Below are 25,607 nucleotides of genomic sequence, written 5' to 3'. Positions count from 1 at the left end.
TTGTTTTTCTTTGTACCACCTGCTGTAGATGAAGAACAGTCAAATTTCAATAAGACACGGGCTTTAAGCCCCATGTATGCTCTAAGTCAGACCAACTTAGGGATGCAAAACTGACTTAAATTAATTTTACTTATATTTTCTTACAACTCAGCTCCAGCAACTTGCTTATAAATTTATTATATATATTTACAAACACCCACAAACATACTAATACAGATATAATTAGACAGAGACAGAGTAGGAGGCCTGAAGTCCAGAGCCAGGTCACTTCAAGATCTTGCAAAAATAGCTGCTTCAAAGAGCTTACATATTCAGTAACAAATACAGCACCTTAAGCATATAAACAAGCAAGCCATGATGAAGACAGAAGGTATCTGATATGAAATTCTGATAGCAGATGTGCAGTTTGCAGGTTATCAGTAAGAACAGATGTCGTTCTTATGAGCCATGAAGGGAGACAAAACAACCAAACTATTACAAAGAGTTTGAAAATAAATTCGAGATAAACATTTTTCATTGTATTTTTTAATTTGGACTTTCTCTTCTAGCTTATCTAAATAGCATGTTGCACCTCAAATGCCTCCCTGATTTCAATATAGCCTACTCAATATTAAACCATGTATGCCATGTCAGTTGTAATTCTATTACATATTTGGGCATAAATAAACTAACATATAAATTGAACCATGTACTACTGTAAAAATATAAATAGAGGCGCCAGTACTAATGGGCTTGGTCCTGCAGTCTTGAAACAACTGGCTAGGGTGTGGTTGAATATAGATTTAGTAGATTTAGGGAATTTTTTGACCAACATGGCTGTAGCAATTAAAGCCTGTTATTCATTGCTTTTCTAAAATGTTTTTGGATTAATTTGTCATTGTTCTTAGTACATTATCTGCCCCTAGTATGCTTTGAATGTCAAGTGGCTGCTGTCAGGATGGAAGAAGCTGTGCTCAAGATCTCTAAAGTAGAAGGGAAACCCCACCTAATGTAATTGTTTTACTGTATTGCCAAAGCCTAAAATGTCAGCAACACAGTGTCGAGGTTCTGGAACCTGTAGACACAGAAGTGATTTCATGGAAGTTTGTTTTAAAAGAAAGTACTTCTAACAGTGCCTGAAGACTGGAGATGGCCTTACACTGAGCTAGAACCCCAAGTGATGAGAGCCAAAATGACAGTTTCATTGGCTACTGTCTTAAAATTGAGACATACAAGGAGAACAGCTGGTAATACAAATTTTAACAAGGTGTTTGTTTCAATGCAATCAGCCTATAGGCCCACAGTAATGTAATTATTCTCTGCAATGCTGGACCAGATGAGGCACTCTGGTCCCTTCTGAGCATACCCATTCTGATTCAGTGAGTCTCTGATTCAGTGAGTGTGGAAAGGATGAAAATCAGCAGAAGATCAGACCTTTGATTTAAATCGTAGCTGTCTGAAGCTGTTACTGCTGCACTGTTTTGCTTTGGTCACTAGCTGGAGGACATAGAGAGGCTCTGTTATGCCTCTCTGATGCAGCTGAGAGTGGTCTGTTTCAAATCCAATTGTAATCCATTAAAGAATTTCCAGTGGTTTTATTTTGTTTTAGTTTTTCTCTAAATCAAGTCCTGTGTGGACTTGGGTTTCTGCCACAAGAGGGAATTGGAATTCAAACTCCTTTTTCATGCAAAATCTGTCCCTATACTTGTACGGTTTGGTTTCTAAAGCCATGAGGTAGAGAAAAAAATGCTCAGTTTCATTGTATAGATTTACAGAAAAAAATGCTGAGTATTAATAGCACCATATGATCCTTATGAAATTCATACTCAGTAACCTCCAGCTGCTTATCTGAAGATATGGTAATCAAGCCTCTGCCACAGAAATTTTAATTTCATAGTTTATTTTCAGATATGATCTACTCTCCTTCCCCATTCAGATTTCAGGAGTATCAAACCTCTGGCACAATGACAGCAATCAGGCATGCTCGTGCAATAAATTACAAGCTCTCAACAGCAATTCAGGCTGGGTGGCAATATCAGACCATATACGGGCAGATCTGCTGTTGTTCTATTTTTCATGTTGGGTTTCAAATCATCACGTCAGCATTAATTCAGTCTTGATTAGAGTTCTGTTTCTTCCTTGGCCATTGCTAGCTTTGTAGTTCTCCTGCTGAGGTCAAATATTGGACTCCTACCACCCTGGAATTTAAGTCCCATTTGCAATTGTAGACTTTGCAGGTCCTCGATGCAGCCCTGTGTAGGGGATGTAGTAAAACAGCGGGTAGTGGCTATTCAGAACTTATTGAATCGCACTCCTGCCAAATACCTCTTCTGAATATATGGTCAGCCTGTAACTGCGTAGAAAATTACACTTCCCCCTGCTCTTGTTTGAAATATGTGTTTATTTGACATTACTCTGCAGGCTACTATTCATTCAAGTATATTAGAACTAAAGAATTATGCAAAAGTAAGTGCTGGAAGTTAATCAGAAAATCATCCGTTAAAATTGTCTCGCTAAAAAGGCACAGCATTTCAAATCTTTTGTTTGGATGCCACCTTCAAACTCACATCTGGAAAAGAAAGGGTTTTTTTGCAAACAAATGTTTGCTGCTGATATAAACAAACTGTGAAATGCTAAGACCAAGAAATCAAAACTCTACTTCTGGCATCATTGAAAATCTACATGTTCCTGGTGTGCTACTCACATCGAACACTTTACCAGATGTGTTTTTAAATGCATTTCAGGGAGTCTGAGAAATGGTTCAGGATCTCAGATTTCCTAACTAAGCATACAAAATGGATTTTTTTAATCCTATTATAAAATGCATATGAGCAAATAAGGAAATAAATAGCCAGCCATAACTAGAAAAAGTAAACATAATGTGCTATTTACTAATAGATGGACAACAAGCCTATACAATACCTATATAATTCCTATATAACTTTGAGATCCCGCTTATAGAAATATCCTCAATTAAAATTAATTGCTTGCAATTATCCTGAAAGCTAAAGAGCCCAAACTTCCACACATTCAAGTCTTCTCAACTAGGCAAACAGTGAAAAATCCAAAGGCCTTATTTGCACCTATTTTTGTTTAGATGAAAGGCTTTTTACAGATTTAATTATGCATGCAATGATTTATTTCCTATAGGCTCTCAATTAATAATATATCATTCATTATATATGTTTACTCATATATATATTCACATTATATTCTCTCAGTATTACCTAGCTATCTGGATAAGAATCTACACATTTAGGATGCTTTCACTACAGCAAGCTGGTGGTTATGTTGTGAAGAGGTTTGTTTTACACAAGGATGAGGAGACAAAAAACAGGCAATGAATGCAGTGGGCTCCTTTAGTTGTCCAGCTGATACCTGAACAATCTGAAAGGACACACTTAGTACATTAGGAATATTGATGTGTTTTCAATCTTTTGCCATCACAGAGCAATCATAACTTATTTCAATATTAGTAATTTTTTTCCAATACTAATATGTTATTCAGTCCATTCAGATCACAGCGTGGAATCTACACTTTTTTACTGCAAATGAGTATGTAAATAGGGCCCACAATGGAGAGTTTGACTGAAATGTAGCTGACTCCATCTAATACAATTATGGCCATTAACTCAAACTCTCGCAGTGCAAGTATGAAAACACTGTTTTCCTTATTTTACATATTTAATGTCAGTCTGTTTTGTATCAACTACCTTGTGTTTATATCAACTTTCTTTCAACTATTGTACTTTCTTTGTGTTTCTCCAAGACTGTTTTGTAGAGCTGATTAGAGAAAGAAAGTAACAGCAAGTTGATTTTTGGTACTTGTAGGGCTTTTACTATTAGCACTGTTGCAAGCATCTGTTGCTGTTATCTTCTCAACTGTTGAAGCTTACTAAACAAAAGGGAAATAGGAGTGGAATAGCTCCATCTCCAGTTATGAACTGTGATTCCTCTTTTTGTGATTAGTGTGTGACTAGACAAATGAGTAGAAGAACTGCAGCTCTGCAGTAGAAAAACATCATTTCCAGCTTGGACAAGAAGTGACATTTTAATGAGCAGATGTGCAACCTTGATAAAGCAAATTAAATCATGAGTACAGCTTGCACATATGAGTAGTCTTCCAAGAACTATGTTAGTCACTCCAGTTGTCTCACAGACTTCACAAGTAATGGTCATGGCACAGATCACAGCCTGTTTTCTACTCTAGAAAACGATGTAGACTCAAAAGCTTGAACTCAGTATGACTAAGCAGTGTATGTATTGAGTTACTAAAACACAATGATCACAGTTATAAATGAGATAAAATTTATCCTCTAGGTTTAACTAGAGAAAAACCACAAGTAATTTATTCCATCAACCAAGCATAATCTCAAGTGGAAATATCTGGTCCACTAAGCCACTTAGACACATTTATTATTCCTGTTCCTGTAGTAAATCAGCTTGACTTCAAAAGAGAGGGAAGGTGAGACTGGCAGACACAACAATGAGGGTCTTGCTGTCATATGATCTTTTTTTTTTTTTTTTGTAGCTGTCATAATCTTATAAACCAAAACAAAGGTCAAAACAACTGAGTTACTACTTTTTATTAAGCAAAGCCTAATTTATTTGCCAGCATAAAGTTTCTGCAAGTTTTGCAGAAATATAGGTGTCCCACCCCACATTTATGGCTCTTCTTTCATGCAGTGTACTGTTGTAGACTTTTAAGCACTGTCAGCTGCCAGTGTGGTGTGTGCAACACTGACTGAACTGTGTTGCAACGGGAGTTCACTCCTGGCAGGCTTGCTGAAAGCTAACCAAGCACATTTGGCATGGCTGTTTCTGCTTGTCTCTCTACTCATGAGTAAATAAAGGACACCTGAAGTACAAGTTTGGGGTGAAACCCTGGACTCAATGAATTGAAAGGTAAAATTCACATGAGCTAGAGTGGAGGCAGGATTCTTCTCTGCTAACATCTTTCTCCACCTCAATAACAGGAATGTCCCCTTTTTGAGGACAGATTTAGCACAGATCCTTTTTGCAACTGTCAGAAGCATCAGGTTCTTATCATTAGAGACATGACCACACAAATTATGATGCAAAGTTAGAGCACATATGCTACATGACGTTATCATTCCATATGCACATTTTTCACCATTTGTAAATTCAATAAAATAATGTATTCCTTGCTGGAATATTGGTATTTTTTATTGACTCAGAGTATAAATGGGCTGGTATCATGAGGTCACTGATTTTCTACAGCTATTGCTACTGCATGGTAGTAAGAGAATGCATGTAGATTATTACTATAGTGTATTTGATGTGTTGTACAATTATATTGTTATTAAACTGTTACACTTTCATTTGCCCAAAAATCCAGATTTCATACTGCTTTGTAAGCCAATCCTAATCCTATTTTATAAATTATTGGTATCCATGTAATTATAAACCTTTACTTTTTTTAAAAAAAAGTTATTTATTTTTTATTTGGAAATCTGTTATCAACTGTATATTCAATAATACTCAAGTGAAGTTCTTGTTCACAAAAAAATAATTCCAATAATATTTCCAGTGATACTTTTCTGATGAAAATGCGATACATTTACAACAAAAAAAAACCAAAACCTACTCCTTCCAGAGAGCTAGTGGGATATGTCAAGAGAAATAACCTTAAACAAGACGGAAACTGAGAAACAAGACAAAGGAAATGGGTACTAGAATATTTCATTTAGTGACTATATGACAAGTCCATCATGGGCCATTATTTATAGGTCACTTTCCTGTCAGCTGTAGGATTCCTGTCCCTAATCATGAGAGTCAACACAGACTTCCGAATAAAAACTTCCAACATGATAGAGATAATTCCAAGCAAGACAAATGATACATATGACCATGATTTACTTCCTCTCTTACATTTAAAATGATGAGCTATCTCTATAATAATTCCTTGTCAGTAATACTCATGTTTTCTGTTGTCACAGACAGCACAAAAGAAACCCCATTTCTTCAGCAAGACCTTGAGCCTTGCTGAATCTGAAATTCTAATCAGCAGGAAGCTTAAAGAAACTCTATGGTTAAATATATAATTTTGTTAAAATACCTTGTTTCTAATCTGTGCCAATTTGGAGGACTATTTACCTCTCCCCTCATTTTAGCTCTTCAACACACATGAATTTAATTTGCCCTTCTTCTATCTTTGTTGGAATTAAAAGAGAAAAAATATCTTTCTTTTGTTCCTGGTTTTGTTTGATGTGAAGATAGTTGAAAAATAGCAGGCTGTCCATGGGAATATGGTCCAAGCAAACTGGCTCACACTTCTGTTCTGGTGTAAAGTTACACAAAGAAGGCTTGGGCTTTGTGGCAGGTTTGGAAAGAACTTCTAATGTTTGGGTAGAAAACTGAAAACATCCTAGGTCAGCCTGAAACAAACTAACAAACAAACAGAAAAATCTTTTTTTTTCCCCAGACAGGCAAAAAATAGTGTAAGACCCTAACAAGGGCAATCCAGAACCTTCCACTTACACACAACAAAGGTGGCATTTAAAACTTACTTTTAAAAATAAAAGAAGAAACTGAAAGATGAAAACCAGATGCCTATAAAGCAAATCAAGGAGCTGAACAAGCTCTCCCTAGTCTAAATGAAAGTCACGTTTTGCCACCTTCACTGGCTGGTTATGCTGCACTCTGATTTTCAGCCTCAAATGACTTTTAAGTGTCCACTTTACTGTATACACAAGTAATACTGCAAGACTGATACAGATTGCCTCTAAAATATGAATTATCCAAATATTATGTTGCTCATTAAGAACAGTAAAAATTTTATTTCATTCTTTTCTCTGAGCTAGAGAAATGTGAAGGGAGCAACCTTTCCTACTTTCAGGGAAAGCCCTCAAAAACATGACATTATCTAGGGGGCAGCATACCTGAATTAGTATATTTTTTTTAATATATTTACAAGCTCACTATAGTTAGACAGCAGGGAGAAAGATGAAAAAAAGAGACAAAGTAAAAAAGTGCCATTTAGTTCTGACATTTCAGAAAAAGGAATCTGCCAGCAAACTTGCATTAGGATTTCTTAATTATTTCTTTGTTCACTTGTTCCTTATAGTCTGACTTTAGATTTGGACTTGGGCAGTGTGCCTTCAGTTACAATATAATGTTTGCTCCTACTGTGACAGCAAGTCCAGGTCACTGGGAAAACTTATCTTCTGACCATGCTCTGATGATGAACTTGCATGACTTCTGAAAAAAACTCACTCCTAAGACCCTCTTATTACAAATGAAAAAACTCAGTGGACAATCTACAACTTTGATAGTCAATGATATTTTTTAAAATTCTAATTAATGTCTGAATGCAGAGTTTCACAATGTTGTTGCTTTAAAAGCACTTGAGAAGAAAATAAATTTACACAGTGAAATAAACCATACAGAAGTTTTTATAGTAAGCTTCAGAGTAAAGATCTTTTATGTTTACTATCCTCTATAAATTCTGTAACAAGCATTCCATAAAACAAAGCCAAAAGCCCGTTTAAGGAAATGTACTGCTTCCATATGACAGTGTTATGTTGGTGCAAAACCCAGATGTTCTGACACAACATCAAACAACTCTGCTAACTTCTCTTCTAAGTGGCCTGTAAACTCCCTCTTGCAAGCTGGATAACTTCTGAAAGCCTTTGCAGTGTAAGGACCCATGCATGAAAGTGTTAGTGTTCAGATCAATATTATTTTAGTCCACTGGTTTACAAAAAAAGAAAATGTGTAAAAGCCTAAGAGTTACAGAATTTTAATATATATTAGAAACTATTTTTGAGCCAGTTCTTTATGTTTTAGCCAAATAACTGGATAACAGTAAAAAAAAAGAAGAAATTAATTAATTTATTGAATGAAGACAGTTTGTCAGCTTTAGTGTTTGCCACCATCTTTGTTACAATGCAACTGAAAGGTGTGTCTTGAAAAGTGCTGGTAGACCTCTACCTTCTGACAAATAAATGTGATTAGACTAAGGAAAGAAACTGTCAGATGTTGCAAAATAGTTAATTTTTGACAGTAGCAAAACAATGCAGTGTGACCTAATATAAGCCAATGCTTATCTAGCAATTTTTGCTCACAGATCTGGATTGGTCACATGCAATAGGAGAAATGCATCTTAACTTGCAGGTGCCTTTTAAAAAATCTTATTCAGGCCCAGTTCTGCTGACTGAATGTTGTGCCTTTGCTACTGGAGAAGTTCCTTTCACTTACGGAATGTGGTTTAACTCTACCCAATGAAAGTATAATTATTCAAAACACATTTATATTCACAAGAGTTGTTTTAACATGCATTCGTAGTAAATGTTTGTTTGGAAAAAGAGATCTAACTCATGTGTGAAGTGATTCCTTGACTAAAAATAAGACCCATGGGTTGTTTTTAGTTTTTCATCAAAGATAGCCCTACAGAGATCCAATGCTCATAAAAAAGTGACAGAAATTTAAACAGAGTTTATTCAGGAGAAGGGTTTGACCACACAAGAATTTGAACATAACAATAGCTACTTGTTCATTTGAAAAAATTAATTTCAAATGTTGGCTGTAGTAATCACCAAAAGAAAAATCCCATTTAGCCATCAAAGGCCATAATGAAAAACAATCATGCAGAACATGGATGTTCTACATCTGGGTTCAGTTTCCTCTGGAAAATCACACTAGATAGAAGTTGGGTTTTTTTTAAATAAAAGGCAGAATTTATCTACATTTTCTCAAGATTTATTAATTTATTAAGATATAATTTCAAACGAAACTTTTCCTCAAAAACTCTTATTAGAAATTAGGAACAGGTGATTCATCCAGAACAAAGGAAACTTAATTTTTCTATCCAAGAAATACCACATACAATGTGTACTCTGTGAAATATCTTCACCACTTACAAGCCCAAGCACTTAAGAAGATGTACCAAGCATCATGGAATTATCCCTGGAAATGTGTCATCATGTAAAATAATTATCTATGATGGCTGAATTATTTTCCAGTAGAGCTCTACATGTTCAAAACAAATGTGCATTATTTACCAGTTTTCACAATAACTGTCTCTTGAAACTGAGAGAAGGTCTGAGCTTATAAAATAGGACATTCCTAACCACATCCATCTCCAAGGCAAGGCAACAAGAGTAAGTCCCTGAGGTGGGAGCAGGACACGACCTTTCTGTTCCAATTGCCCTTCCATATCAATCTATCAGAAGAGAAGATTTTAGTGCTTTCTGACCTACATTTTAAGGCCCACAGTTTTGCTTGGACAATAACTTAAAATCATGGGTTTGCACTCAGGAATATGCTGTAATTTAATTAAAATTTGTCATCTCTTATAGGAATTACTTGTTTATATGATATTAGATCAAACAAGAGCTAAACATCTAAAACATTGAGACCCTTTAGACACAATTCTCTGCAGCCAGTTTTAAAATCTGTCTTGTACCTAGCTGATCTTTAGTTACAACACAGAGACTCAGCTTCTGTACTGAAACACAAAAAAGTGAAAATCCCCACTAATAGTTTTGTAATGGGCATCTACTCACCAACCTTGCCCATGACTGCTATTGAATACATCTGTGATCAGTGTTGGGATTATAGTGCAGAGTCCTACAAATTTCAAGAGAAAAACAGAGAAAGAAGAAAAATAGTACTATCTTCAGTAGCCTAGACTGGATGTTTGATTGACATTAACAAAGCGATAAAATAAAACCCCTTGCCTGCCCATCCTTCTAGTTAAGTTTATCATGATAACAGGCTGAAAGAAATTTCTGAGGAAAAAAATTTCATTGGATATGAACACGTTTGCAGAGTCCTTGAGACCATCAGAATGACAGGAGAGCACATTTGGGAGAAATGGCCCAGTGAAGCAAAGATGGTCTAAAAATTATTATGTACAAATAGCAGCCTGAAGAGTTTATAGAAAAAAGGCAAAAACTGAGATGCTCTAGACAAAGAATGGAGAATAGGACAAGCAATATATTCTGCAGCTAGAAGGCAAGTAACTAGTATTGAAAATATTAGAGGTATTCTATGCTTAATGGTTACTTATTTTAGTGGTTGGGGGGATTTTCTGGTTTGGATTTTTTTCATCTAGTGAACTTCGTTAGCCTGTTTTAGGGGCTTTGTTGCAATTGGCTCTGCAAGAAAGTTCCCTACTTTATGTCTTTTGTTCCCAGAGAATTTCTCCTTCTAGCTCTTTCTGGTCCAATTTATATTGAGGTCACTTTCTCAGAAGCACAATTTTGAGTTCCTAATGCTAAATTGAAAGCCTGATGACTTCATAAATTATTTATAATTATTTAAACACCATTTTAAAGTTAGAAATGTGTTTTTAAATCCTGAAGGTACTGATTGGTAGCCTGGTAGAAAATAAACCACAGTCCTGTTGCAACAGGTATTTTGCAGGGGATCTGCTACTGATTTTATTCTATGTCCTAAATGCAAAAGAGCGTAGAGACAAAATAAACTATTTTCCACAAGTATAATTTATACAGAGTATCTCTATTCAGTAAGAGATATGGAATATCTAAATAAAACATCAGTTCAACAAGTTTTTTCCAGACACATCTTTTTTAAATTTAAATTTTATACTGATTTAAAATAACTTGAGTGCAAAGCAAATGTTTTCATCTGGGCATCAGTGACAATTTAATGGTCCCCTTGGGTTTGCTAATAAAGACAGCAGCTTTTTGTTGTTGGTTTTTTTAACTGGATCAAAGCCAAGTTATATTTTTTTAAGAAATTGTGGTGTTTCTTCTTGTTCTGTAACAAAAATTTTCCTCATCTGGGACAAAAAGCCACAACAAATGTTGTATACATTAACGTCAAATTCAAGGGCAAATACACAAGATAAAATTGTTAAAGTAATAATGTGTGTAAAACCATCAAAGCCAAGCAGCAGTGAAGATAGCACACAAAGTCTTTGCAATTCCATGCCTGTGCCATATTAACATATTCACAGCAAGCTGCAAAGACAATTTCTAGTTATAAGGCAAACAAAGATTCAAGACGTGATGTGTTCTCAGACGCACTGTAGGGGGAACTTTTTGTTCTATTACAGTTCAGGAGTAAAACCCAGCTCTCAGCTTGAGTGGATATCTCATGTGCTTCAGAAGGAATTGTACCTGTTAATGCCAAAGCTTCCTATGGCCAGGGACGTGATGCACGTCAGAGAAGCAATTGTAACTATGAATCAAACAAACCCCGGGGAACCGCAGCTGAGTGCATTGGGCAGGAAGGGACTCTGTTGGAAAGTTCTTAAAGTGGAATATTAAACCAGCTAGATCATACCACTTTCTGTATTCTACAGTGGTAGCTAAGACAACAAAATAACTTCCTTCTTAAATAACCAACCAAACATTCTCTTGTGTCAATGTATTTCTAGCCTTTAAAAAAATCATATATGTTTGTTTGAGCACAGTTACCTTTATGAAAGCAATTTATGTCTGAAATCCTATCTAAGCATTTGATAAGATGCCTATCTGCAGCAAAATGCTTTACAGTAGTTTTTTTTGTGGAAGAACATATATCTCCTACCATTGGAAAAGGCTTTACTGCCTTCAGTGTTCCCATAGTCCAGCCCTGCATGCGGATAACAGGCACATCCATGCTGGCAATGTTTCTGTTTACAGGTAAATTTTTGACCTAGGAAGCTGGCCACGCTCAGGCAAGTCTTCTGCACCTATATTTTAGTATTTTATATTCCTCACTATGATATATGCAGCAACAGAATTCCTGTAAGCATTTCCCAAGTTAAACCAAATAATACTCCTTCTTCTGTCCTACAACTTTCTACACCTTACTTATGGTGAAGCAGTGGCACATAACACCATACTGTATAAAACCTGTGACTGACACAACACAGAATTGACAATTATCTGGAGTGCAGCTGTAAGGTGCCTTGGAAGCATTCCAAAATCATAACCAATCACAAATCCTACTTGGGCAAGCTGCAGTTTTCAAGCCACCCACAAAACACAAATCACCACTATAGGTGATGGCCATGGATCCATCACACTCGCAGGCTCCACACAGAGCCAGCCAAAGCTGTGGATGACACACAGCTGCCTGCACTGCATTACTGTCCCTAGTGAACATTTACAAGCAAGGCAGAATATTCTCTTTAGGTTGTTTCTCCTCCATGACAGCAACTTTGAGGTCTTCTGCCTACCAGCTCATGACAATCCCAATGTCCAATTTCATTCTTATTGTCACCATGAAAATAGCTCTTCACAATCTTTTAATGACCAAATATAAATGGTGTTACCAGCTTATACTTCTCAATATAGTGTCTTCACCTAAAACTTGTCATTTCTTCACCTCAGCAGAATACAGACAAATTTATCAGACAAAACTAGGTGAAGAGCTGTTTCAGTTTTATTTCTGGTGATAAAGCACGAGCCATGAAGGATTACAGAGTACATCTCAGTGGCTCAAAAAGACATGGCATGCCGGCATGAAAAGAAGCCTTTTACAGTAGCAATAAGGTTTAGCAGTAGTTCTTCATGCTGAATAGAGGGTCAATGGCAAGAACATACTTTTATTATAAAAAATAAGAAGGTCAGGACCTAAGCACAATATAGCAGAGATATTTCTGGATGAAATGTCTAGAAAATGGAGAGAAGACTCCTGTGGCGTGGATATTTCTAAAGCTGTTTTGTTTTATTCAGTAATGTAATAAACATATTTTAATTTTACCTGACTGAGATGGAATAAATAGAACTGGAGATCTTAGATCATATTTATTTCTCCTACAGAAGACTTCACTTCCAGCCTAACAGCTCATGGAAGAAATTAACATAATTTGTGTAAAATGCTACCCCTAGAAAGGGTATTTGGATGGGCTGATTCCAATAAAAACATACTGCAGTCTAAGCAGTGATATATTTGAGCAGCTGTATAATGCACTGGGATATGTTTGATCACGGACTGTAAGGATGTTATGGCAAAGCTTCAATTAAACACAGTGACTTCATCTCAATCTCGGCCAATTTAGCACTTCCACATCTTTTATTAGGGGTTTGTGATCTGACGTCTGCTAACTGCTTACAGTCCACTGGCCAATGGAAATCAATGTCTCAGTTCTGAAATGATGTAGAAAATTCTCCAGCTTCAGACCAAACAAATTAAACTTCCCCACTCCCCACCCCTAAAATATTCCTAGAACAGAATAATAACTTAATATGAAAATTATTCAAAGATGATCAAGCACAGAGACGATCATGAAACTGACCTATCCAACTCATCAGTCCCTCAACCACGTGGAGCAATATCCCTCAATGGATGGGATAGCTATAACCATAAAATGTTTTGTAGTTCTCAATAAAATTTCCTTAGAATAACTTCACCTAAAAAAGAAATAGATAAAGAGAATCTGGCACTAGACTAAAGGATAAACCATACAATAGTCTATTAATTTATAAGGTTTGCAAAAAAAAGCCCCCAACAAACATTACTGGTTTCTCATATGACTCTATGAGCTTTTTTAATGTTTTTGAGAGTTAGTTACTTAATTATTGATTGAGGGGTGGAGAGGGTGGTGGGGGAAACAGATACTGTTTTATTCTTCCCTTTACCCCAGGAAGTAAGCTTCAAAATATTTTTAAATGTAATTCTATTCTATAAATTTTTGATACTGAAACTTAGTTCTAAATACAGAATAGGAATAACTATTGAGTGTATTTTTGCATTGATGATCCTTGATTTTAATACCTGCATCTAGAAATTGAATTCCTGCCTTTTTTTTCTTTGTCTTTTAAATATTTTCTGATTGTCTTGGTATGACTCTGGGTTTAAATTTCTTGTTAGACACACTTTTAAACTTCTAAGTTACAGTCATTGACACTAATTATTTAAATTCACCAGAACACTTAGCTTTTTGTTCATTTTGTTCTACTTTTTGTTCTTTTTTGTTTTGCAGTACTGTTCTAACACTTTCTTACAACCAGATTATTTTCTGCCCAGCACAATTTCTTCATGTCTTTTTGCGCTTCTTATGGGTTGTCTAAATAGACACCAGGTTCCATGAATATTTTCTCTTTTGAATTCCTAGTCCTTGTCACTTACAGCAACAAGGCATAAAATTTTGGGAAACTGTTACTTTTAAAATTGCAAATATATAAACTGATCTGCATAAAATATGATCACAAATACCTGGGTGACTGCTACTTCTAAGTCAGTGATTTTCCATCTTTCTGTGTGGGATCAAGCATTTGGTAACACTCTTGTGGACACCAATTTACAGAATATCAACATTTAGAGAATATTTTTAAAAAAATGGCTTCTAGTCAATACTGGACCTAATACATCACCAAAATTTAATTTACTACTCAGATGTCATAGCTGGAAATTTTCTCAGAGGAAAAATTGAAGACCAATTTTAAAAACCGATCAATTAACCAAAACAAAAAACCCCAAATAATCCTAAAAACCCCAAGAACTTTCCAGGATTAAGGTGTTTTATTCTGAAAAATTAAGAGAAACTGGATTTAGGGCAGGCCCCAAGAAAACCACGGCTCAGGCTACTCCTGGGTTCTGACTCTTGAGCAGCCCAGCCATTCCTTCTTCCCTGCTTGTTTTCTTTGATTTTTAACAGGTTATTTTACTTGAAGCTATCTGTTGCAAATATAGGATACAGACTCTGAAAAATCCCAGACTAGCCTGCAGCTCTGTATCTCTGGTGGGCAAGAATTCCTGCTTGGCAATGGATGTTGCTGCAAATTCTTCTTGAATGAGACTTGAAGTGAAAGATTTCAGGATTTGCTACTGGCCATTGAAAAGTTCACAGAGATAAACCACACAAGAATTCCAGTTTGATAGAACTATTAATGCAGATAGTTGGATAGCCAGAGTGCATAACAACTTTCCTTTAGGGAAGACCATGCATGCTAGATGCTTTCAAAACCAACTTTTCTTGGAACTTCTGGCTAATTTCTAGCAGAAAGTAGAAGAATCATGGCATCCATACAGTTCAATCTAAAACCATCTGAACAAAATCTTAACGAAAATTAGAAGATCAGAAAATCTACTCTGCATTGCTCAACAAGTCTGCAAGATCCATGATGCTTGTTTGTTGCCTTTTTCCCCCCCCCCAGACATAGATGGTAGAACTTTCAGAATAAATTTTACTTATTTTCTAGTGACCTTTTGGGTGCCCATTTTTAAGCAGACAAACTTGAGACCTGTGCTTTAAATACCAACAGCTGATGGATCTCCATTGTACTGAAAAATATGGCTCAGGGTTGCTTGCAGCCTTAAAATCCAGAAGCTCTGCTGTTCCTTGTTCAGTCAGAGGCAGATTTTAAGGCTAAGTGAAATATAATCCATGGAAAATCTTTCTCAATAACATGTATACAGTTATCTTCTTATCACCTTTTAAATCTTGGTTTTATACTTCATAACCTGATCACATGTCAGACGGGCATGGTAGGGAATAACTGATAAAAAAATTTGAATTCTTTGGAGTTTAAGACTCGTCTCCTGTGTAGAGCAAGAATAACCCAGACATTTCTGACTGGGAGAAATGACCATCTATTGTATGCAAGATATAAACACTTGAGTTGCATTAAACATGAAGTTTTAAAGTAGAAGTGCCAGCAATTTATTGTTGAAATAGTCATATACACGCTTATTACTTACAGAAAGTTAGTACAAAAAAGAGTTGTTTAGTATTTCAGAGAGATAGGCACACTTTTTCCTGAGACACCTGGGGTGACAAATGAATTCTTACATTTGTTATTGATTGTTGGAGAGTGAACCAAGATTTAAGTGCTTGCTCAGATAAGCTGACATGTGAATCCAAGACTTTACATGTGCAATTCATTTATGTGGCCTCAAATTTTCAAGGGAGAATTATTCAGGGAAAAACTGCCTAAAAAACATTCTTCAAGCAATCATTTTAGTTCCTTGGGAATACATAAATGATACCATAATGTTCAGATATTATTGTTCAGATGGCCTAGAATTACTGATTCAGCATGTAAGTCTTTATAGTAAAGAGAAGAGTTATTGTCTGTCTGACCTAGAAGCAGAAGCTCCCTTAAACTGAATAGACTTTAAAAATTCTCTTTTACCAAGTTACACAAACACAGATGATTTGGCTTCTGGATACTGAATGACAGCCAAAGAATACAGTACTCGGGGACTTCGGTGTGGGGTGGAGTTAAAGTATACAGAATACAGCTCTTACACTGTGGTGGAGCTAGCTCTGCATGGAAAGATGGCCCTGGTGAATTTTTCAGGAACAAATAAGGATTACTTGTATTGAAATTCTGTGAAAAGTGTTGCCATTTTGCATGAGTTTTGTGGCTGCTTTCAACTTTTGATCCATATGTCTTAAAAATCCAATGGAAAGGCCAAAGATGTCAGTAGCATTTCCACTTCTGAATGTCTTAAGGGAGAATTTTCTTCTAGTCAAAACTAAGCACAACATAAGTGGTCAATATTGATCACTGCACATTCATTTGTTATTTAAGTCCCTAACAATATGCTACAGTTCTAATACTCTACATTGCAACACTTAACTGTGGAAAGAATTTTAAGACTAGGTATGAACTTTAGAAATGAAACAAAAAAAAATCATCAGTCTATGAGCAAAATAACTCCATGATAAACAAAACACAGAAGTCCCTGATTCCTCAGAGAAAATAATTTACATTTTGTGAAATAAAATAAGAAACTGAAAAAGCTTTTCTCATCTCAACTAAGCAGCTAACACCACTTCAAAAGCTGTACCAAGTGTTAGTACACCCACCACATTAATAGGCTGCTTAAAAAGAGACATGGACAAGTTACACAGTATATTGTGGTCTTCACTCATCAGAAAAAAAAAAAAGTGTCTTCAAAATTTTTGAGACTGTCTGGCAGAAATAAATTTCAATTACTTATCACTTTGTTGTGTCCTGCTACGAAACCAAATATAATTTATTTCATGGTTCATAAGCCATTACTCAGCTAAGTTTTCCATCACATGAGTAATTTAATTTCTTGGGTGTTCTAAGTTACAACAGATTTAATTTTACTGTGAGGTTCTTCAGTAGTAACAGGAATAAAACCTGTTCCTAACTGCTAGTGACAGGCACTAAATGTAGGTCAGATCAGCAGCAGGGATAGATTTCTATAGCTTAATTGATAAAAATGGAGCTACTTTACTGCGTGGGCACTGCTGAGTACTTTCTGGTCTTTGAAGAATTGAACCTGGTAACAATGACAAGGTGACCAAGTTAATCTCATACCTTATGACCTTAAAATGGTTCATCTAGAACTCATGAAGTTATTGCAAAACTATTTAGAAAATACTTGCAAATTTTAAAGCTGGGTACTATTTTTCAAACAACAGCTTTCAAGAAGCTACAAAACATTGGAAACACAAATGTTTAAATATCAGACTTAAATTTGTGTTGTACTCCCATTGCTTTGATTCTAGCTACAAGAAAATGAATAATGCTCATATTTTCCCCTTCCCTTTGTCTTTTCAAAAATCTCTCCATATTTTCAGTACACAATGGCAAAGTTTCAAATGTGGGGTTTTTTTCACTCTTTCCCATAATTATTTTTCTAAGCTTGGCAAAGATCTGAAAAATCAAAATAAAAGGCAACATATACACAACAATCCCAGATGACATAATTCCTTCTTCTTTTAATGAGGGAAGAAAGGGAAAATAAAAGCTAAAACTGAAAACACAGGGCTTAAAAAAAATAAGGTACATTCTACTGAAGTTTCCCATTAAAAATAGAATTAAAAGTGGTGTTTATCAAGATATTTCCAAAAAATAAACCTCTGCTATGCCCTGAAAAAAATGCAGTTCTTTTATCAAATACATCCTATTTAGTCTGAATTATTCCTTATCTATTCCTATCAGGAAAATAGTCCTGTGAAATTCAACCACATACACCAACAAAATTGAAAATGATGTCTGTATCAGTGTGAAAATGCAGTGCTAATCTGTGAAGATACTAGTCAGTCAAGTAGTTAATCAAACAGTGCTTGATCCATTCACACTTTGAATTTTTACTTCTCGCTTGCTTAACTAATGAGATGAAAAAAGGCCAAATAATGTTTCCTTAACTCCAACAAAAATAATTTTTTCCTTCTAGTTGTACATTAAATAGTCTCTGTTTTAATTCTAAGGGCAGCATCTTTATGACTCTTCCTGAATTTTAGGCACTTGCCTCAGTTGCAATACTGGCAATTAAGAAAGTCCCTACATTCTTTGGCTTGGAAATTGAGCACAGTCCAACTTCCAGGCATTTGATTTTTCAGTGCAGAAAGCCATCATGCCTTTTTTACAGGAATCCAATAGAGAACTTCAGTTTGTGACCGGTCTGCTCTGCAATGAAAGGTTTATGCTGGGATTTGTTCAAAAGTGAGCTCAGGGAATTCTGACACTTCCTCTGCTGTGACACTGCATATGGATGTGCCACTTGCATACCATTGCAGATGCATTATTTTTTTTTGAACATCACAAGTGCCCAAGCGTATATAAACAAAAATTATATATGTTCAAACCTAAAGGCCTAGTAACATAGATAATTTTTGGTGTAAATAATTTCAATTTGTCAAGGCATTAGTAAAGCTGCTGAGGAAAAACGCATATATAGTCATCATATGAGCTGATAATAGAATTACCAAGAAAAGTAAAATACTGTTCTATCTTTCCAGTCTCAGCCCAAATTAAAGCAACACTACTTCTTGTTTCTGTCCAGAATTCTGTCATTAAAAATGAGAACTGTATTAAAAGGGGACAGCACTTGCTCTTAGATTTAAATTTTAAAAACATTTCATGCTATAGGATACAAAGCCATCAGCATCGCTGGAACGATTTATACTGATTGGAAGAGGAAGAGTAAGCCATGATCTACCTCTTCTGCTCAAACAATTATCAAATTATGAGCTAAATGCCTAACAACATGCTTGTCTTCCCTGTAGCAGATGTGGGGAAAATTGTGTTTTCCAAATGCACGCACGTGAGCTAGAGAGGGGACTCAGCTGTCCCAGCAGGCTGCTGTAAAGAAGACTGAAGCTTTTGTCTGTGGCAGTGCTTAACTCATTTTGCAAAGGAAAACAGTAACATCACCTACAGAGTAATGTTGAGAATTCACCAGTCATTTCTTCACCAGCCATTTCTAAGCATGGCAGCAAACCTGGTGATGACAGCTCTACATTTTTTGACAGAATGTTGCCCTAAACAAGAATGCTACTTACTTGAAAATTAACTACCTCCCAGGAATATGTCTTTCCAACAAAATTCCTGTGAAAAACAGACAGGTCTGATCATAAATGTACCTGGTTTCCTTCTAGATTACCTTCTTTTTGTGCATATGTGTATAATTCAGGAAACTATGAATCTGGATCTGAATTAACCTCGAATCCCAGACCATTTTCATAATGACTGGAAGTGCTTAAAATATGTCCCAACAGAGTAAAAAAAATATAAATCCCTAATTCATATATTAAAAAATCTGAAATGTAGCTATCATAGAAATCCTTGGGCCTGGAAGACTTCAACTGCAGGCTCTCAGCATGCTAAAGACCTCAGAGAGATATAACAGTTGCCTTTAAAATTTGTTCATGCTTCAGTGCATTATAAATGCCTCTCATTACTCAAAATAACAATATAGCAGAGGTTTTCAGGCATAAATCCAGATTGAAGTTGCAATAAAAAGTCAATGTTTGTGTAATACTCCGTCAATCCTTGATAAGCACATTTCTTAGGTATTCTTGACAGTGTGTAGGAACACAGAAATATGAGATTGGTTCAATGCACATTTTATTTTTAATCATTGTCCAACTATAAAGCTATTTTATACATGCCATATATTACAGTTCTTTTCTGTATAGATGATCCTGTCCTGTTTACTTTAGGAAAAGTTATATAGTGCACTCTGTAGGATACGAATTGAATGTGCAGCAAGACAAAAATAAAAGGATCAATATTATAATTTCCCACAGATTTATAAGGATTTAAAAGTAATAGTTATTTCAAAACTGGAACAGACTTTAATAGCTTAGAGCAAAATGCCTACATGTTATTTGAAACCTTGCTGGTTTGTGAATATTGATCCAATATAATTTTTGTATGTGCTTCTACGAATAATTTATAAATGCCTCAAGCAGCAGCTAGATGATTCTGATGAAAGAAAATAAGACTGTGAAATATATTTTAAATGGATTGGATGCTGAAGTGCAAGGTTAGCTCCAAGTGTGTTCAAAGCTTGGGAATACACAAACACAAAGTGTCACAATGTATTCATTTCATATGTGATATCGTTAAAAATATGGTATTAAGGAGTCTAAATACATTAAGATGTGAATGAGGGGTTTTTAAACTTCTTGCCTCTCTGTTTAGGAATGCAAGGACAAAGTGTTCAGACACAAGTCCCAAGAGCATCACTGCAGTGATGCAGTGATGAGATGTGCATCTGTAGCGATGACAGCAAAACCTGCCTTCAGTGAGCACACTTTATAAAATTAAATACTTCAATAAACCCCAAAAGACTCACAGTGTTTTAACCACTTCTGCACTGGTCAAAACACAGAGGGACAGATTTACTGAACATTGGAAGTGGGACTGCCTGCCCTGGCCTAGATAATTGGGGTATATCTGCACTGCACAATGCTGTATGATGGAAGATTCTCTGAGCCGTTTTGATACCAGGAGCGTGTTCTGGTGCTCCTGCATGGCACATACAGCTACCTGTGACTCCCCACAGGCACTGCTAAACTGCTGGGGGATCAGATGCTTACTGTCAGGCTGATTTCCCTGACATTTGTTCCAGTTTAAGACAAAATGGCAGGTGAAAATCAGTTCAGTAACCTGATAAGGAAATTTTCCTAAGCATCTAATGCAAAACAAAAAGAACCAGGAAGAATTCTCCAGGTGCTAACCTGGACCACTGTACAGCTGCTGCCTGTGCCTACATTTGTTGAACTGCTGCAGTAGCTTTGAGCTGCATTTACACTGCCATGGTAGATTATCACTTACGCTTGTTTCCATTCCTTTTTGCCTGATCTCCACTCTAAGGGGAAATGCAGAGGTAGCATGTTAAGGAAAACCAGGTACTAACAAGATATGCTGATGTCCTACATATGTCCAACATACAGAAGATGTCAACACAACCTGCTGCAATTTCTTTTTCCCAGCCTGCCCAAAATTAATATGTCAGTGTGTCAGAAAACATGCTGGGTCCTTCATGTCCCAGTGCAACAGAACACAGCCAAAAGAGCCATCCACCAGGCTCCTTCTCCTCGCACACCCTCCTGTCACGGCTTCCAGAGACCAAAATCCTGCACAACAGGCCCTACCTGCATCTAGAGGTTTCCTTCTAGGAACATTTCCAAGTGGCAGAATGAGAAGACATCAGCAGAGCTGGCACACACAGACAGCTTCAGCAAGACTGGTGCAAGTCTGAAGCTGCAAGGCCACATGGAGGCCAAGGGATATCAGTCAGCAGTGGGGTACAGCTCAAAATTTCCAAGAATTCCTGTGGCAGAGATGTAGCTTGTCATAACCTATGAGCATTTGTGTTGAGCCTAGAGGTCCACACACCAACAGCAAGGCCTGGAACACAGAGCTCTCTGGCTATTTCACCACGGAATCAGAAATAATTTTTTTTTCCAATTGGTAGAAAGCCACCTTCCTGTCATTCCACTCCTCTGAAACAATTTATGAGAAAGCTGATGGCCAAAGCACCAGAGCCAATAAGGCTGGATCCTGTGCGTATAAAATGAGGCTTTCAGAGACTCCCTGGGCCCTCCCACAGCCTTGTCAGTCTCTGCAGGGAGCAGGACCTAAAAACACACACCTCCAACACATCCTTCAGCCCTGACTGTCCTGGGCAGCCCACTGAAAGCAACACTGCTCAGTCCTGGCCCAGCTGAGGTGCAGATAAGGATCTCCAGTGCTGCTCTGGAGCCACAGGAACCAGGGAAGGAAGGGGTCTATTTCTTGCTTGTCATACAAAAGGATGCTGCTTTTCACTGTTGTCCCTTTTGAGGGAAGGTACTACAATGAGAAAACTGTTCCTCTCATAACTTCTGTTTTACTAACACTTTTCTACGAATGGCCTCCTTAGTGAGTTGGAAAGAAAATTTCCAAAGGTCTCACATTTGATCTTAGCTACTTTGAATTTTGTTTTAAAGAAGAAAAAACAAAGAATAGGAAAATCAGTATTACTTCCTTTTCCTGGGAGTGGGTTTTAGACAAAATTTCAATCAAAATGAAAACTTATATCTATGAAATTAAAAATAATAATAATAATCATCAGACCTGTGTAGACACAAATACAAGTTGAATCAGGAAACATGATATTTCAGATCCCAAATGACTTGGTTTTAATTGTAAATAACACAAAGTCATGCATGGCTTGATGCAAAAGGATCTATTACAGAGCAATTTTTTAAACCCTCCCAGCCAAATTATGTGTACAGGAAATTTTGACAGGTTTTAACTAGCCAATGAACTTTTTCTACACCCATCAGCCAGAATCACTGTCGGCCACACTCTGTTTGCCAAAGTGATTACGTACTGGTGAAAGAATATGCCAATAATAACAGCTTGAGTAGGGCTAGAAACCATTACTATGCCCTGTCTGGTGTGCTGAACGCACATTAAAAGAGTAATCAACTTACAAAACAGTAAATATTCATCTTTTAAAGGTGCAATATCACACGCATCTAACTAATGTTTAGAATTAGTTTTCATTTCAGCAAGTTTTTCACTAAAGAGATCACAGTTTGACAAGGTCAGGTGTTGTGAATGTGTATAGATTGCCACAAATGCCTACCTTGTTTGTTTCTCCTCATGAGCTCTGTCTTCTACTCCATAGCCACACTTCCCTGTGATTTCTTGCTTCCTCTTGTGTTCCAGAAACCTGCCCTTCTCCCAGGACAGTAGGTTTCTAGATTCTAAACCTCAGAAAGCAACATTTATCAAATATCAATATAGAATAAAGAATTCTGAATGTAACATCAGGGCAGCTTAGCAGGTATTTCTCGTTAGCAGCTTTAGAAAAATGGAAAGAGAAATACGATTTATGTTTAATATTTACTCTTATATGAGCACCTTCTAATATAGTTTCCATCTACAATATATTTGTCCTGATAATCTCAGTAGGGAAAGAAGTGTATTCAAAGAAGATGGTTTTGATTTCTCATAAAATCAGATGGGGTTTGATTTTTTTTTTTTCTTAGATGTAAGGATGCAGTTGAAGAGAAACATAGCCTGGCAGCTTGCTGGCCAGCTCATGCATTGACTGCATGTTTAAAAATAAGATTGGAAAGGGATCACTTTTAGACTCTCAGACAGGAGGTACTGTAATGGAGGGGTCGTGTTTCAACGGCACTCTTGTGTACATCCCTCCAGGGAGATCCATCCACCACCTGTAATGCCTGCTCGACCTCCAAGAACACAGGAATTTCTTATCAACAACAGCTGCTGCAGAGCAAGCCCAGAGGCAGAGAAGGGGTGTCTACTTCTCTGTTCTGAAAAACTCCCTGTGAACTATGGCACTGGTGTCCAGGTAGGACTACTGCTCCAGCAGCACTATTTCCACAGCGGCGCAGAGGCTGCTGAGCAAAGTAGGGCAGGACACACCAAATGTTGGTCTCTACTTAGTGCTTGAGGTAATTTTCTTCTGTCCTTGCAGAAGAGCTGGAGTGTTTCAATTAGCCAGCTTAGTGTCCATGATAAGGAAATTTTAAAACCATATGCTGCCCAAGCTACCAAGGACAGTCTGCAGCGACAGGATGAGCAGTGCCATTTACATTTAGAGTCTTTGAAGACACCATGCTTCAGCACTCATATCATCAACCATGACTATTTGCACAAGTGCTCTTAATAAAACTCTACCTCCAAATTCACAACAGCAGCTCATAAATTAGTAACATAACATCTGCAATATTTTTGGGTCTTTTCTACAAAGCATTGTTTCTATAAACATGGTTGTAAGCCATTCTCACAGAGGCTAACATGAGAAAGAAAACAGGCGCATGTAATTAGGGAAAAACATCTGAAAAAAGTGCCAAATGCTATTGCAGCCCAGCATGCCTGTGTGGGAAAAGGTAACAGAGAGGGAGGTGCTGCTGAAGCCATTTTGCCTCAATTAGGAAAGAACACAGTTACTGATTAAAAATCTGTACAGATGGGCTTCCATAATGGGAAACCTGCACTGACCTTAATATTTAGGGAGCCAGGGTGCAGTGAACTTCTTCAGGGGGGCAGGGAGAAAGAAGAAGAGCTCTAAAAAGGGTGTTCAGTGGAATATTTTTTTTTTTTTAATTAGAAGACAGGACATAGTTTCTTATGCTCCTTTTCTTCTAATTATGCAATACAACATAAAAGAAATAAGTTTCAAAGTTGTACTAAGGGTTTTCATACTTTTTCTTCCTTGTTTTTCATTGTGTCTTCAGTAAAAATATGATATCAATCATACAGTAAGCTTTTGTCTCAGAAGTGCTATTAAACATGGTATGGTTAGGAAACACATATCAGACACTCTGGTATTTCCACAGAAATAAATACATACTGAAGTAGTATCACAGAGCATTAGAAGGGATAAACTAATAGTTTAAGCAAGCTTCTGAATGTTTTTTGAGTTTGGGTCTCTTTTCCTCACCTAATCTGTGTCAATAATATTAACTAAAAACAGATCTACAAATATTTACCATGTAAAGCAGAAACACATGCAAGACACTTCAGAAAGCTCTGTTCAGCAATCCAATATTTGTTTTATTCAGTTCAACACCGATACACTGGGATCTGTGCCAAGGTTATGCATGTTGTTGAATGAATCCCAAAGTGTCCTTTTCCTCTATGTTTTGAATCCCCATTAGTATAGTTCACTGCAACAATAAACCTCACCCGCTTCTCACCCGTCTGGCTCCCTGTGGAGCAATACACACTTTGCTTAAGGACCTACATCTACACAGAAACACACTTACCATGCGTTCCCAGCAGAAGACTGGCAATCACATCAGGAAAAAAAAATAATTAACACAAGTAATTTCAGATGGAAACAGGATTGCAAACACATACAGCAGATAGGTTCTCTCTTTCGAAACACCAGCGAAACCGTTGTGTAGGTAGGACTGCTACCAAGAGGAAAACTTGACACAGCTACAATAACCTTGGGGAAACCCAAGGCTGATGAGTATTTCCAAGTTTCAGAAAATACAGGAGAAACCAGTTTCATTGGTAGAACTGGATGGTTCTAGTAAGAATGATTTTACAAGCAGATTTCATCAGCACAGAAGCAAATCCTGCCTCTTTCACATAGAAATAAAAACAGCAGAACTAGTAGAGCTCATCTTTTCAAAATGTGTATGTGTGTATCACACAGTCTATCCCACACTCTGCTATTTTCACCACTAAATACACAAAAACTGATGAGCTGCCTAGTAGCCTGTGGGCAAGGATTACCCTCTCCCAGGTCAGGCCATCCAGAAGTCTTAAGGATTCTGGAGTGTTACAAGTCCTGCTACAGCAGAATACATTCATGCTTGTTCTGCTCAAAAAATCTGCTTAGAGAGGTGTATTTGCCTGCTATAAATAAGAATGTTTCATCCACCCACTATGTTTCTGTGTTATCATCACTTATATTAATACAAGACGCATAAAAAAACTTCACCGTTGATATAAAAATTAACT

The 25,607-nt window shown here is 36.7% G+C and overlaps 1 long non-coding RNA gene across 1 annotated transcript in view; it reads right to left on the bottom strand.

Annotated features, from left to right (window-relative positions):
• Nucleotides 1-264: 264 nt before the first annotated feature.
• Nucleotides 265-25,607, bottom strand: part of LOC135299130 (uncharacterized) — a 78,420-nt gene continuing 53,077 nt past the window's right edge. The window contains exon 3 of the long non-coding RNA XR_010361174.1: nt 265-2,231. This is a non-coding gene — a long non-coding RNA (uncharacterized LOC135299130). The remainder of the gene's footprint in view (nt 2,232-25,607) is intronic.

Source organism: Passer domesticus, chromosome 4, assembly GCF_036417665.1.
Source record: "Passer domesticus isolate bPasDom1 chromosome 4, bPasDom1.hap1, whole genome shotgun sequence".
In the NCBI taxonomy this organism is placed as follows: Eukaryota; Metazoa; Chordata; class Aves; order Passeriformes; family Passeridae; genus Passer; species Passer domesticus.
Note: the sequence above shows the minus strand (reverse complement) of the source record. Positions and strands in the feature narration are given on the sequence as shown.